The sequence below is a fragment of the Globicephala melas genome, chromosome 9, assembly GCF_963455315.2.
Source record: "Globicephala melas chromosome 9, mGloMel1.2, whole genome shotgun sequence".
Classification (NCBI taxonomy): domain Eukaryota; kingdom Metazoa; phylum Chordata; class Mammalia; order Artiodactyla; family Delphinidae; genus Globicephala; species Globicephala melas.
In genome coordinates, this window is record NC_083322.1 from 82218075 (window position 1) to 82231747 (window position 13673).

The window sequence follows — 13673 nt, forward strand, 5'->3', positions numbered from 1 at the left end:
AGTACTCGATGCAGTTGTGTTTGAATTCGGCATTAACATATTTTTTAAGTTGAGAAAGGGCTATGTGGCAACAAGAACAGCCCAAAGTTAATGATGAAAGGCATGAAGTTTCACAAAATGGGAAATAGGATGTGATTCCTTTTGATTCGGATTTAGAATAAACATAGGAAAGAAATGTAAAATTTAGGAGAACGGTGGATTGAGATCAACTAGTGTAGGCTTAAAAGTTTGTCTTAAATTTAAACAATGGATGTGTCATAAGAAACGTTGCCATTTGCTCCTTGGGAATATAAATCTTCCAGCCCCATGATGCCAGATTGAATAAGCGTGTCATTAAAAGAAAAGAGGAAGTAAGATTCTTTAAGGGACTGCTCCAATAATCAGGGAGAGAGAGGGAACTATGTGTCTGGATAAGGGAGTTGGCAAAGGAAGTGGAAAGGGAGAAAAGGATTTGAAAGCACTTTTGAGTGCCATCGAACTATATTAAACATAGGAAGAAAGGAAGAATCAGAAATGGCTCAGATTTCAAGTGTGAGGGATGAAGAGAATTATGCTGTTGCGCAGGGGAATGGGGGAGGGCTCATCAGGAACTACGGTGAGTTCACTTTCAAACACTTTCACTTTGAAGTGCTGTAGGACTAGCCACAAACTGAAGTGGGGGTGGTCTATGTGGAGGTAAACATTTGGGGTAAACAGCTTCATCTCGTGATCGTGGAACCCTAAAGAGGAAACGAGATTGCCTGGAGAGGGAACAGGGGATTTAAAAGACAGAAACATGAAAAAAAACTGGCTTTAGAAATGAGTATGAGAGGAAGAATTTAGCGAAGACAAGGTGAGAAGGTAGAAAAGGAGAATAGCCCTAGCATGAAGCCCTAGTGAGAGAGGCTTCAGAGGAATGAGTGCTTAGCAATCTCCAAATCTGCAAAGAATTCAAGGACAACTCCTAAAAGAAAAAGGATTGGATGATTTGGCGAACGTGAATGGCTGTTGAGACATGTTGGTAGAGGCGGATGGGTGGGGTTGCATGACTGATACAAGGAGTTATTTAAATAAGAGCTGATAAGGAAGTAAGTCACTATTTTATTCTTTTTCTTTTTTTCTTGTATCTCCAACACATGTTCCCACTCTTGCTATTTCACTGAGAAAACAGAAGCAACCAGAGGAGACATTTAAACCCTTCCACCGTCACACCTAACCTCTAACTGCTTCTGTATTTCTTTACTTTTCCTTCTCTCGTTACTGTGAATGAACTGTCTGGTGTTCTAATAGAAAACAACCATCCACGGTGCACTACATCCCATCCCTCATCACCTACTCAAGGATATCACTTTAACAATACCATCCCTTCTCTATTATGTGCTATCAAATTTTAACATTTTTCCTCTCCACTGTGTCTTTCTCGTCAGCATATACAAAACCATCCTTTTTTTTTTTAATTGGGGTATAGTTGCTTTATAATGTGTTATTTTCTACTGTACAACAAAGTGAATCAGCTATATGTATACCTATATCCCCTCCCTCTTGGACCTCCCTCCCACCCCCTCTGTCCCAATCCTCCCACCTAGGTCACCAAAGAGCACCGAGCTGAGCTCCCTGCACTATACAGCAGGTTCCCACCAGCTAAGCTATCCGTTTTATACATGGTAGTGTATATACGTCAATCTCAATGTCCCAATTCATCCCTCCCTTCCCCCTGCCCTGTGTCCGCACATCATTTCTCTACATCTGCATCTCTATTCTTGCCCTGCGAATAGGTTCCTCTGCACCATTTTTCTAAATTCAACATATGTGTTAATATACGATATTTGTTTTTCTCTTTCTGACCTACTTCACTCTGTACGACACAGATGGACCAAAAGCAGCCTCTTTTTTTTTTTTTTGCAGTACGCGGGCCTCTCACTGCTGTGGCCTCTCCCGTTGCAGAGCACAGGCTCCGGACGCGCAGGCTCAGCGGCCATGGCTCACGGGCCCAGTCGCTCCGCAGCGCGTGGGATCTTCCCGGACCGGGGCACGAACCCGTGTCCCCTGCATCAGCAGGCGGACTCTCAACTGCTGCGCCACCAGGGAAGCCCCAGCCTCTTTTTTTTAAACATCTTTATTGGCGTATGATTGCTTTACAATGGTGTATTAGTTTCTGCTGTATGACAAAGTGAATCAGCTATACATATACATATATCCCCATATCCCCTTCCTCTCGTGTCTCCCTCCCACCCTCCCTATCCTACCCCTCTAGGTGGTCACAAAGCACTGAGCCGATCTCCCTGGGCTATGCGGCTGCTTCCCACTAGCTATCTAGTTTACATTTGGTAGTGTATATATGTCAATGCTACTCTCTCACTTCATCCCAGCTTATCCTTCCCCCTCCCCATGTCCTGAAGTCCATTCTCTACGTCTGCGTCTTTATCCCTGTCCTGCCCCTAGGTTCTTCAGAACCTTTTTTTTTTTTTTTTAGATTCCATATATATGTGTTAGCATACGGTATGTTTTTCTCTTTCTGACTTACTTCACTCTGTATGACAGACTCTAGGTTCATCCACCTCATTACAAATAACTCAATTTCGTTTCTTTTTATGGTTAATATTCCAATTGTATATATGTGCCACATCTTCTTTAACCATTCATCTCTTGATGGACACTTGGGTTGCTTCCATGTTCTGGCTATTGTAAATAGAGCTGCAATGAACATTGTGGTACATGACTCTTTTTGAATTATGGTTTTCTCACGGTATATGCCCAGTAGTGGGATTGCTGGGTCATATGGTAATTCTATTTTTAGTTTTTAATGAACCTCCATACTGTTCTCCATAGTGGCTGTAACAATTTATATTCCCACCAACAGTACAGGAGGCTTCCCTTTTCTCCACACCCTCTCCAGCATTTATCGTTTGTAGATTTTTTGATGATGGCCATTCTGACTGGTGTGAGGTGATACCTCATTGTACTTTCGATTTGCATTTCTCTAATGATTAGTGATTAGTGATGTTGAGCATCCTTTCACGTGTTTGTTGGCAATCTGTATATCTTCTTTGGAGAAATGTCTATTTAGGTCTTCTGCCCATTTTTCGATTGGGTTTTTTTTTGTTTTTTTGATATTGAGCTGCATGAGTCCCTTGTATATTTGAGGGATTAATCCTTTGTCAGTTGCTTCATTGGCAAATATTTTCTCCCATTCTGAGGGTTGTCTTTTCATCGTGTTTATGGTTTCCTTTGCTGTGCAAAAGCTTTTAAGTTTCATTAGGTCCCACTGTAGTTTTGTTTTTATTCCCATTTCTCTAGGAGGTGGGTCAAAAAGGATCTTGCTGTGATTTATGTCAAAGAGTGTTCTTCCTATGTTTTCCTCTAAGAGTTTTATAGTGTCTGGCCTTACATTTAGGTCTTTAATCCATTTCGAGTTTTTTTTTGTATGGTGTTAGGAAGTGTTCTAATTTCATTCTTTTACATGTGGCTGTCCCGTTTTCCCAGCACCACTTATTGAAGAGGCTGTCTTTTCTCCACTGCATATTCTTGCCTCCTTTATCAAAGACAAAGTGCATGGGTTTATCTCTGGGCTTTCTATCCTGTTCCATTGATCTATATTTCTTTTTTTGTGTCAGTACCATACTGTGTTGATTACTGTAGCTTTGTAGTATAGTCTGAAGTCAGGGCGCCTGATTCCACCAGCTCCATTTTTCTCTCTCAAGATTAAAGCAGCCTTTTTTGATCAACTTCCCCTACCAGTTACCATGCTAGTCCTCTCATTTCCTGTACAGGAAAGCACCTTGAAAGCAATGTCCATTGCAGTCTCTACTCTTTCTCCCCTCCCCCCCCTTTTTTGTTCTTTTGGGTTGTTTTTCCACTCTTGACAATGCCTTGAAACCACTATTATCCAGGACAGTGTTTCTAAATTCTGTATCACCTCTAGAATCAGTCAACAGGGGACACTTCCCTGGGCCCTGCAACTTGGAAATTCCTGCTCTTCACAGGCTGAGCTTCTCCCCAGTGGAGCAAGGAGTTCAGGGACCAAGGGGAAATGCCCACCTGGAGCCTACACTCCTCTTGTAGCCCACACTCCAGGCAACCAGAACCCCATAATTTCTTGCTAAGATCACTTAAACCCACTTCAGGTTCTGCATGGGCCTCTTCTGTGAGTCTGACTACTCGGGAGTAGATCACACCACTGACATACTTATCCCTACGCCAGAGAGCTTGCCAAAAGGGATTGCCAAAAGGCAGCCTGTCTGTCGGCTGTTAACAGAGCTTGGCCAGGGCTTGCCTGTGCAAGAATTCTCGTGGCAGAGCACTGAGTGGATAGTGGGTAGAGAAGGGGGGTAGGATCCTTACACTTTCATATTTCACTAATGAAAAGGAGGCAAACTGTGTTAAATTTGAACGTGTCTTTTCACAGCATTATCAAGTTACTTTTTTAAGTAAGAGGAAAGAATTTTTAAGTTTGTAAGCTTGATTTATAACATAAATATTTAGATGTCTAGTATACATGCTTTGAATGATACTCTGGCCCTGGAAATGTTAGATGTAGGCCTTATCAGACTCAAAGATTAATTCTCAGTATATTTTTTACTTGACCAGTCAGTAGCTTTTGACAGAGTTAGTCACTCCATTTTCTTAAGACTCTTTCTTCCCTTGGCTTCTAGGAGGACAATCTATTCTCCAGACTCTTCTCCTTCCACATTAGCAGCAACTTCTCAGACTTCTTTAAATGACCTTGGACACAGTCCCTGAACCTCTTTTCTCTCTTTACATGTTCCCTTGATTATTTCATCTACTTTTGTAGCTTTAAATGTCATTATCTGCTGATGACTTTCAAATTACATTCTAGCCCTCATATGATATTACTTATATGTGGAATCTGAAAAAAATGATACAAACGAACTTATTTTCAAAACAGAAACAGATTCCCAGACAAAGAAAACAAACTTATGGTTATCAATGGGGAAAGCTATAGGGGGATAGGGGGAGGGATAAATTAGGAGTATGGGATTAACCTATACACACTACTATATATAAAATAGGTAAACAGCAAAGACCTACTGTATAGCACAGGGAACTACACTCAATATCTTCTAATAACTTATCATGGAAAATTATCTGAAAAAGAATACATGCATATATGTATGTATGTATAACTGAATCACTTTGTTGTACACTTGAAACAAACACAACATTGTAAATTAACTATACCTCAATTTAAAAAGTTATATTCTAGCCAAAATTCTGACATTGAAATGCATGTATGGGTAGCCTGCTTGAACACTTAATGCGGCTAATAATTTTTCAAATATGATATTCAAAATTGAGCTCCTGATCTTTCTCCTCCGAATCTGCTTGTTCCATAGTATTCCTCATCTCAATATGTAGAAACTCCATTCTTAAAATTACTCAAGCCCCTTTCTTTCTCTTAAACACTGCATCTCAAACCCTGCCAGTTCTACCTGTAACATGTGTCTGAAATCTGTCCATTTGTTACCATGGCAACAATCCAGCCTAAATCACATTGCCTTTTACCCGGACTACTGCGAAATTTTCCTAATTTTCAACATGTCATCCATAATTCTCCCGTGAACACGTTGGTTCTATCAATTTATTCCCCTGCTCAAATCCCTGCAGTGTTTTCCAAACTCTCACAGGGTTAAGTCCTGAGCTAATTTAGGAGTCCCTCAATAATGTGAAGGACCGACCCTATGCTCACTCACTCTTTTCTTCTTCTACTACTGTCCCTGCACTCACTCTACTCCAGCCACCCTGGTTCCCTGTGATTCTTCAATCACACTAGGCCAATGCCTGCCTCAAAGCCTTCACAATTACTATTCCCTTCGCTCACATTTGTCTTTCTCTAGATGTCTGTGTTTTTCATTCCTCATCTCTTTGATGTCTTTGCCCAAATGTTACTGAAGTGAACATTCTGCTGCACCACTAAGAGCTCCTTTCACGACTGAGACACTTGTTCTTCCAGCTACCGGCAGTGTTGGCAGCTGAGTACCTCTCCAGGGAGGGGTCCTTGACCAAAAGGAGCTGCCTTGCCCAAGGCTATAACTCTCACCTGAAAGCAACCCTCATCCAATGACTGGCAACTTGGGAGTATAAACGTTAATCTCCCTTCTCAAGTACAACTTTGAAGAATCATTCCAGTTACAGACTCCCCAAAGGATCAGTTGAAGCCCTTGTTACAACTGTATATAGTTCACCCTTTCCTACTGCCAAGCTCTGCCTCCCTCCTTCCATACAGGTGTATCTGCCAAAGGTGTTCTCCACCCCTCTTCTTCATGCAAATCTGCCTCAGATTCTGTTTCCAGGAAACGTAATCTGAGAGAGTTGGTACCAGGAGTGGTCCCTTAGAAGCAGACTGTAAATGGATATTGGAACTAGATTACCCACCACCCACTCTCAACCTTCAGCTAGCTGGGCAATTAGGGCCCCATTACTGGTGGTAGGTTTATGACTGATAGCCCCCGGCTTGCAATAGCAGTTAAGTTTTTAAAAAATTTCACTGGTAGTAATCTGAGATTGGAGATCAGTGAGAGACGATATATAAGTAAGAAAAATCTCAGTGTTTGAAAGAGTTAGGGCAAGTAGAAATTATAAGGATGGTAGCATCATGGCTGTTGCTGGGAGCTATTAATTCACTGAAAAATGACAATGGAAGGCCAAGGGTGATTAATCAGAAACTTAATGCAAAGTCCAAAAGTCAGAGGATCTCCTGTAGAGATGAAGGTGGAAAAAGTAATGATCAGGCATAGGACTTAATTATAAAGACAGGAGAGTCCAACAGAAGATTGAATTTTCAACCTTGGCGAGACTGTAACACCAAAGTCAAGGTCTTCATGGAAAGGAATGGGACCTAGATAATTAGAATAGCGATGCCTGAGTTGATGCATCAAAAAGTCTTGAATCCTTAGATTCTACTTGGACCTTCTGAGCTGGCGAAAGTGTCACACAATTCCCTTCTAAAAATAACACCCCCTCTTGCATGAAGACAATGCAGAGTCCTTTGTCTTATAAGGTAATATTCAATCTAATGAGGATCTATACCCACTGCTTCAGGAGACCAGGTTAATGACTATAATCTACTTATGACATAATCTGACCAGGGAAGTTCTGGACCTGCTACCAGAAGAAAGAGCCCACAAGCCAAAAGAGCTCCAGAAACTATCCAACATGTACTTGCAGGAGCTAGGTGAGTATATATTTATATACATACCTATATATATTTGGATGTTAAGGGTGCTAGATCAAAGGAAGGTGGAACATAAAGTTGGATAAAGGAGAAGTATCACACAGAAGCACTTTCCTATGATACAGGATGCCGACACCCTAGGAAACAGTACCAACATATTTTCTAAGATGGCTCTTAGAAGCCTAGATATAGTGTTGTCCCAGGGAAAATGGTAGAGGAAGGCAACAAAAGGCTCAGAGAAGTTGGCTTCCTAGATTGGAAAAATAATCAGACTTTAGGAAATGATCAAACAGATTTCCATGTATTAAAATAGTAAGGAATGCACTAGTGGGAGGAGGAATTTCAGCATTATTGAGATGGTTCTCTATAGGCAGGGATTGATGAAAGAAAATGCAATTACAGACCTAGGTTTCCTCAAAGCAATGGGCATTATAAGACCCCAAAATAATAGAAGCCAGGTACCAGCATTTAATTATGAGCACTAAAGAAGGTATAATATTATAAAGAGAGTAAAGGTCAGAGTGGCAGCCAGCAGAGCCTGATATGCAGAGACCTATGGAAATAGTTAATAGAACAGAGTGTTCTTAAGACCAAAATAAGTGAACGGGCCATATGAGTACTGCTGAATTTAAACAACCCCAAGAGTCAAGGATAATTATTAGAGGGATAATGTCAAAAAATGTCTTGCTCTCTTATTCTGTTTCCAGAACTGAGCTATTTCTCAGAGCTAGATCCCAGATACTGAAAGATCCTCATGAAGGAGAAATCTTCAACACCATGACAAATGTATAGAATGAATATTCACTAAACAAATCCTAGGAGGTCTGATTGGACTTTGATACGTGGGGACCAGCAGTAGCATTGCGGCCCTCATGTTAGAGTGGAGACATATGGGAACCAGGTAATAAGTGTATCCTGGACCACATAAATGTCACAGTGGGCCCAGTGGATTCACAGACCCAGCCAGTAATTATTTCTCAATTCCCTGAATGTATAATTGTAATGAGTGTATATCACAGTTGGAATGAATATACATGGCAGACTCCCCATTTTGCTTTCTCTGGCTTGTACAGTAAGAGTTAGCATAGTGAGGAACGTCAGATGGGAGCCTCTTTTACTGCCCCACCCAGTCCCCAGCTGTCATGGTCCTTAAATGGAGTGGAGTGCCCCAGTCTTTGTGCTCCATTTCAGTATAAATATGAAGGACCATCTCAGCTTTGAAGTTCCCCAGAGGGTTGGCTAAGTTCCCTGTTGCAACTCCACTGCACTCCAATTTCTCCTTTTGCCAATATTGCTTCCTTCACTCACTTACATGGAGTACTCCAAAGAACACTTTCCAGTCAACTTTCTGCATGCCTTTTTCATATAAAAGTCAGTTTTTATGGAACTTGACCTAAAACAATTACCTTTTCAGTTTGGTCTTTCTTGGATGTATTACATAAAATTCGAATCGCTCATCCTTACCACCACCCCCATACTCCTTATGTCCATTCTCTGTTTTCTTTTTTAAACAGTTGTCACCATCTATAATTCTATATCCTTGAAATATTTAGTGTGTTTATTGTCTGTGTGAACCCCCCCATGCACTCACACACTAGAATTTGAGCTCTGTGAGAGGAGGCATCTAATTTGTTTACTGCTGAATCTCCCATGCCTGGTACTTAACAATGCTAAATATATCAATTGTTGAATAAATGAATCCCTGCCATTCTAGAGGTAATATTTCACATTTGCAATCATTTGGGAAGGAGAATCGTGCATTTCCAAGATGGAGCAAAGAGCTGTCAAACAGCATCTATCTACTGATCACTCACTATTTACTAATTATTTCAATAAACAAGATTTTCTTCTATGTACTCTCAGTTTGGAGCTTACAAACAGAAGAGAGGTACCAGAGGGCATGGTCACTGCAAAATACTCTGCCTAGTTAATGAGGATGGACAAACTGATCGGCAACAGATTCCTCTTAGGGATTTGAAAAGTAAACAATCACCTAATGGGGGACAGTAGATGTGAAGCATATTGGAGAATATACAGATTAGGTTCTCTCTTAAAGGATGATTATATGAGAAAAAGTCAGCCATGGAAGATCAAGATATTCCTAGTGAGAAAAAAAAAGCATGAGTGAAAGCTAAGTTGGGACACCTAATTAGGAAGCAGGTAAAAGCCCAGCTCTAACAGAGAATGTGTTATGAGAAGTCATGGGAAGTACATTTGGAGAGTTGGGTGGTGCTGACTATCTCATTGAGTGCATGGTGGTAGGATTAATATAGGAGACAGTGACAAATAAGAAGTTCTTTTTCAACACGAAAAGTAGTATGATGAAACTTGAGTTTGAGGTAATTTAACATGGCACAAGCAGACAGGTTAGACTGGGATAGGGTAGAGACTAGAATCAGGAAAGCTAAATAAGAGGTGGTTGCAAATCATCAGGACTGAAGTTACTGAGGAGTAAGATTAAGCGAGTATGTAGTGGAAATGTTGCATTAAAGAAATATAAAAGGTTTTTTTTTTTTTAAGAGACAGAATTTGGGACAGGAAGAGGTCCCACAGGAAATAATTATCTACTTTGTCAGTCAGGCTTGTAACATTTTTTATTTCCAATAATCATGGTATATAATTACATCCTAATCCATAAAGAGGAGTATGTAGCAAAATAAAGGAAGAAGTCAACTGCAATGAATAAAAATATGTATTTGCACTACCTCTTAAGAGATAAGAGCTGCTTAAGGCTGGCACTGTAAACTTATTGCACCATCTGAATGTGCTAACTTGAAACACCAAGTTTTGCCCTATTCCCTCAAGATGGAAAGACTGCTCTCAGGAAGTCCCCAAAGACATGAGCTCTCTGGAGGAAATACCATGCACAGAGCTCCCGGAAGTGCACATCTGAGTACAATTAGCAAAGAAGGGATAGTTTGCCTCAAATGTCATGGGAATACACAAGGATAAAGGTCATCGCTAAGGGAGCCAGGACTCAAACCACCCAGGGACCCAATGCCTGAAGTCAACACCTCCTATTAGATATGGAAAAAAAATAAATAATACAGATGGCAACCTGATTTGACAATTTTCAGAAGGAGCTGAGCCACTGAAGCCACTTATTGATGTCAGCCACATGTCACAATCTCAGGGGAAATCCAGCTTGATGACTATTTTAGATCCGGTAATACCGGCAAAAGAGACATCTCTAAAAACGTAGGTTGACATCTCAATACTAAAAGCAAATGGTAAATAATCACACGTTATCTCAAGCTAGATGTTGAAATATAAATGTAAAATGGTGATTATTCAAACTGTTTAAAGGCTAATGTCCCAGTCTGAAGATTCAGAGAACCTGATCCAAAACAGAGGAAAAATTATGACACCATATAAACTTGCAGTATTTCAGTGACCTTTAGCATTGAGGACTCACTCTTTGTATTTCACCTCCTCAATTTTCTTTCTAGAACAGCCTGTTGCCCAAAGAAGATGTTGACAATCAGGTTTGTGATTTTTTTTTTTAAAGGCAACAATGTTCTTAGAAGTCATTTTTGAATGACTATTTTAAAAGACCATGATGCTCCAACAGTGTGTTTTGCTTTGTGTGTGTGTTTGGGTTGGGCATGCACATACGTGTGTATCTGTGTGTGTGTGTGTATATGTGTACACAAAGTAATCTGCCTTTTTTAGCTGGTCAATATATGAAACTCTAACATGCTATGGTCTTGAATAGCTTTATGTTTCTGTTTTAAAGAACAAAATTTATGGTCACATTTTTCCTTGAACAAAAACATCGAATTTAGTTACCTTTTCCTATTGACATTGTCTATCAACTTTCCCTCACTATGGAGCAAGGTTGAACAATAGAAAGGGAGTGTGCTGGTGTTATTTTTAAGGCTGAGAAAAAAAAAAGGGGGTAAATATTGGGCTAACAGTTGTCATTGTATCAATAGATATTGACATAACTTCTGACTAAAACTGGGCTTTTTTGTTGATTTTTTGAGTCACTCTAAAATTTCTAGGCTGTTGAGATAGACCCACTATGACGTTGAACCTTGGAAAGAAATGCTAACCATACTGTCACCTCAGCAGAGCACATACCAAAAAGGCCCCAGGTCTCTATCAATTTTTTAAAAAGAAATAATTTTTGAACATTTCCTCTGGTTAGCACTGTGCCAAATACTGTGGAGGACATCCAAGCTAATAAGATGTTGTGCTCACTCTAGCAGAATTTACTGTTTTATTGTCATCATTTTCTTGGGTCCAGAAAGCCATAATCCCAAGTGAAGCATCATGGATTAATAGCTGTATTAACCCTAAGTCATTAGTGAAGTTGTGTCCCAGGCACCCAGGGGAGAGGGATGGGAAAGAAGCCTTTCTCTTTTCTCTGGCTTTCTCCAGCCTCCCTCCCTTAAATATAGACACATCTTGAATTTTATGTCAAGATTATTTTAGTCACTGATGAAAAAAATCACATAATAATCTCATAAAGTTGATGACTAAACATTCTGGGTTACACAGAAAAGTGGAAATTCATAATTTTATACAGTGCAGAAAATGCACAGCTCTACTCCTGAAAGAGCTGGTCCGTTTTCGTCAGTAACCAGTCAGTAGGAAGTCCTACTAAAACACATACCCTTTCAAAGCCAGGGTATGTCCCCACCAAAAAGCTACGGGGTATATTTACCTGAATGCAATTATACGAAGTACCTTATCCGTTCATAATTGCTACGGAACATACAAGAGTCTTTTATATTCAAGGTACTTTACGTTCAATTTTTACGTAAAAACAAAAGGCAAAAAGATTTTAACGGGGACTTCCCTGGTGGCGCAGTGGTTGAGAATCCGCCTGCCAATGCAAGGGACACGGGTTCAAGCCCTGGCCCAAGAAGACCCCACATGCCGCAGAGCAACTAAGCTCGTGCGCCACAACTACTGAGCCTGCACTCTAGAGCCCGCGAGCCACAACTACTGAGCCCGTGTGCTCCAACTACTGAAGCCCGTGTACCTAGAACCCGTGCTCCGCAACAAGAGAAGACACTGCAGTGAGAAGCCTGCGCACTGCAACTAGGAGTAGCCCCCGCCTGCCGCAACTAGAGAAAGCCTGCGCGCAGCAAGGAAGACCCAATGCAGCCAAAAATAAATAAATAAAATAAATTTATAAGAAAAATAAATAAAAGATTTTAACGTTTGTGATCTTGTGTTGCAGTTAGCATAGACTCCGTGTTCGTGGATGAGTATAAATAAAGCAGTCATTGCAAATCTTGTTCCCTTGGGGCAGGCCCTTTGCATTCTAAAAGCAACACCATATGATTTGCATGGACCCTCACAAACCTACCTTTCCACATCCTTACACTACCATAAAATGGCTTTGGATGGATGAAACCCAGCAAGTTTTGACTACACTTATGTATTGACAGCCTAACATTGTATGTGAAAAAGTAAACAAAGCAGGATTATGTATTGAATTTGACAGCCTAGTTCCTTGTTCTATGAATATGCAAAAATCCACCTGTTCAGACTTTGCCCATGGTACCACAAGAACAGCACCAACATGCTGATGGACTGACTATATTCTAACATTTCCCAGTTAGGCATGTTCACAAGTCCCAAAATGTGCACTGAGAGATTTGCCTGCTGCCACAGGTAGCCAACTCTGTTTATAAGGAAAACATCACTTGACTACCTAAGCACTTTATGCTTCATATGAACAAAAAATTATACAACAGAATCTCTGTCCCCAAGCTTGCAGCTCATCAAGAAGGACATGGCATCTATTGGGGTAGTCAAAAGGCATGGAACATATTTAGGTGTATTTACTGTTCTTACTTTTCAGGAGAAACCAAATGACCTACGGTTACAAAGAATATTGCTTTTTATTCCCTCAGTACCAAATCAATCAAAGTCCTTCCAGCACAGCAGCTGTTGCTTAATGGCCCCAAAGAGTTAATGTATTGCTTGAATCAAACACATTTCAGTGTCTACACCAAGCGGATCCTCAATTAATGTTGATGGATTGACTTTCTCACAAGCAGTAAAAGCTCAATTTATAGAAATCGATCCTAAGAGACGAAAATAAGTAATTTAAGGGCACTGTGTGTTGAATTCTATGTTTGGCAACACAGCAATGTGTATAGGTGTAAGAACTGCATGTATTTGTTTCCGTTTTTTAAATAAAAAGCTGTTTTCTAGTTGGCTGGCAGATACTAAGTCTCAGTCATTTTGAGTCATAATCTAAGCGTAGCAAGGCTATAAATTTGGGTGATTCAATATAAATATTCTGATAGTGATATTAGAGTGATTATGAAGAATTTCAAGACTCATATATCTAAAAACAAGACACAACTTGTTCATTAGTAATTATAACTTTAAATCATGTAATAAGGATTGCTTATTAGTGAGAAACGTTCTATTTGAACTGTTCATTTCAGATTATCTTTAGTGTACAGATTTTGACAACTTTCTACATTATTGTATGCTATTCTGTAAGGAAGAAGAGTAGGTTTGAAGATGTGTCAGA